We start from the raw sequence: 3,379 nt of genomic DNA, 5'->3' as shown, positions 1-3,379 counted from the left end.
TATAAAAATTGAAAGGATGACAGTCTTCTTTATGCTTCTTTATTAAGTTAATTTTGTATTCTCAATCAGAAGTATACAGCAATAACACTAAAAACCTAACCTCATAACCTTTTACATATGTTTAGAAAAATTTTGCTCTGACCAATTGCATCCTATTGAAAGAATTAGGACATGACGCCTAATAGCTCCTATTACTGAGGTTTATTTAATCTGTGTCTTGTTGTTGAACTTCTAGCTCTAATTTCATTTCAACTTATATAGCTTTTCCTATTACTATATCTGTTCTGATTCTTGGATGACAATCTGAGAAGAAAATACTGTCATCAATTTTTGTTTTGTTGATCATCTCCAGCTACCTTGTAGATTTTCTAACAGAGAAGTAATACATTATACGTTTAATTTGGCTCACACGATGCATAGCTGCATTGTATTTGGTTTTGGTTTCTGCCGAATCTACATTATTGTAACTCTTGCTCATTCTGTTCGTAACAATCGCCTATTTCATCAGTTTGATAGTTCTTGAATGGAAGTTTTATTAGTATAGTCCACTACTACTAAAAGTGTACCAGTAACCTCTAAAGAAGATGTCTGCTACATCTTGTTTTCTAGTTATTTTATGGTCATACAGAACAGATTGATAACAACAAAGAAATCTGTGAAAGCTTTATCAAAAAAAAATTATTATTACGAAATAGGACAGAAAAAGAATCTTAAAGACATAACCGCTTATAAATTGTTGTTCAAATTCTAAATTTTGACAAATCACTTGTAACTTTAGAGTAAATGGAAGTAAACAGTTGTTGATTTTCATTTCAGTTAACCAGCTGGTTTGTCTTTACCACGTTTACTGCCAGTCTAAACAATTCACATCATAGTAACCCTCGACCATTCTGCTTCATAGCAATCCCCTATCTCATCAGTCATATACGTCTGAAAGTGAAATTTTCAATGTTAGATTATACAAATAATCTGACAAATATATGTGCTCTAAAAACTCATTGGACACTCTGACTACCTACTCTTCTATTGGTGAAATTTTTTCTTTTATCAATATTCTTGATGGTAAATTTGGTTATACTTTTTCTGGTTGATTTTGGTCGGCTCTTCAAAATATTAATGTATTGACATTCCATGTCCAAATGATACCTTTTCATTGCCATAAAGTCTTATAAGAGTAAAAAAATCTTGAAGTGATGTTTATAGATGGTTTACTTGTTACCATAGCAATTACTGTAATAAATTCAGGTTAACAACAGGATCTTACTATTAATATATTCCATCAGTAGCTAAATAAATTACTTACTTGTTACTAGTATTTAAACTCTTGAAAAAAGGTGTATGATATTATTGCTCCTTAAATAATGCTTCTGCAGCAAGTAGGCTCAGCTTTGGAACCTGTTTCAAAATTCCTTGAACTTTTCTGTTGGCATATTTTGTCTTCCTAAATTGTGTAGTTGCTTTGTTTGTTTCAACTGCGGTTAGATCCACTGCATATGTAATATCTGATTCTTCCAAGTTGAATTTCATCGAAACTTTGCAAAGAGGTATGTCAAAGTTACTAATGACATACACATGCAGGAAATCATAAAATGCTCTTATGGAATGATCTTTTAAGCTATGGTTGAAATTCACCTGAGATTAAGTTCAAAATTTCACATAAAATACTTGTAGTTAATAGTAACAATAATTTGATAGAAAATCTTACTTGTATGATTTGGGTCTTAATCCCCTTGTAGAAAAATGTAGAGACATTCCTGTCACGGTACCATGAATAATCATCAGTGCGAGTATGAAATTTTTCTAAAGAACCTGCTGCACTTTGTCTGCCATTGCACGATACAAATATATCGATGTCACTAAACTGGTTTGTGTACCCCAGATGATATGTAGCGAACCCTCCTAAAAAATTATATGTGACATGGTTACTAAAATTTGAAATGTCATATAAACACCACAAAATTTAGTTTACCTGCTACAGTCCAATACTGGTGATTCCCTGTGCATTCTTGACAGATGTTGTCTAATTTTTGAAGAGCAGTTTTTACACATTCTTTATGCAGTGGAGATATCTGAATCTCATGAATATTACCAAGACTGAAATTTATATTTGGGAAAATGCAGAGTTCTTGCATAGCATTTTCAACAATTTTATTGACGGGAGGATAGAGTTCTTTAAATGCCTCAGACATTTTATTCTTTACGAAACCAAAAATGATGGCACAACTATGGTGGAATTATATGTTGTTGCCATGAAACCAATATGGTAATTGTTGATTTTAATGATATTTTTGGACTATATGTAGCTTCTGACTATGCTATTCTATTCAATTAGATTTGACTTTTTGGCTAATAAAGATGTTAGTTTTTTAATGCCAGAGATGCGAGCTCAGCAAGAGGACCGGAGGTCCTGGCTAGGTCCCCAACTGCATCAGTCCGCAAATGATGCTCTGCTGATGTCGTGCCGTCCATTAAGTATTTAAGGTACTTGGGGCTGCCTACTTTACGGTGGCCGCAGCTTTGCGACTCCGGGGGTTAACTTGTCTACAAAAAAAAAAAAAAAAAAAAAAGGAAAAAAGAGTAGAAAACAACATTTGCTATTTCATGTCGGTTTCATCTTTTTCGCAATTGTGGCCTTTTGGTGCTGCCTATCTTACGGATAATGCAAGGTCATAGTATGGTGGGCCGTCCAGTACGTACCCGAGTCACGTGGGGTTGCCTACTTCAAGGCGGCCTCAACGCTTAATATGAGAGGATTCAGGATCTAGAGACTTGTGTTGGTAAATTACAGACTTGGTTTGGATCATATTTGTAATTTTGTTTTATTCAAGGCTTAGTTTGAGAATACAAGTAGTTACGTAATTTTGAGGTAAATATTTAAGTTTATAGTATGAGTCCGTCAAGGACTTGCGGATTGTTGAGGTTTTCCATGTCCCTTTTACTACAACTGCACACTACCACTCTACAAATGCGCCCCTCGCATGGCCGGTTGCGCCCCCATCCCGGACACAGTTCCCTTCCTTTCGGTGTCGTGTGTTCCAGAAGTTGGTGATACAATCCTGGGGAAATTCCTGCTGTGTTGTTGATTTTCCAACCTTGTTTGAGGGCGAACGGACGACACGACTCGCATAACTGAGGCATAGTTAGACTTAGATCAGACTTAAAATAAACTTGTATCATAGTTTTGGCACGAGTAGTGCTTACCGGTTCCCATAGGTTGCCTCCGCGGTTCACCATGTAGTATCTCCCTTTAACACACTGGCGTCCACAGTTGAGTCCGTTGAACCGAACACCCATCTCGATCCGCCTCTGGTCACGGCTGGACTTCAACTGCGTGCCTTGCGAATAAACAATGCCAGTCACCTGGTTTTGTTTATTTTCG

The sequence above is a fragment of the Frankliniella occidentalis genome, unplaced genomic scaffold (genome assembly GCF_000697945.3).
Source record: "Frankliniella occidentalis isolate FOCC.00 unplaced genomic scaffold, Focc_3.1 Scaffold51, whole genome shotgun sequence".
Lineage (NCBI taxonomy): Eukaryota > Metazoa > Arthropoda > Insecta > Thysanoptera > Thripidae > Frankliniella > Frankliniella occidentalis.
This window is presented reverse-complemented; position numbering follows the sequence as displayed.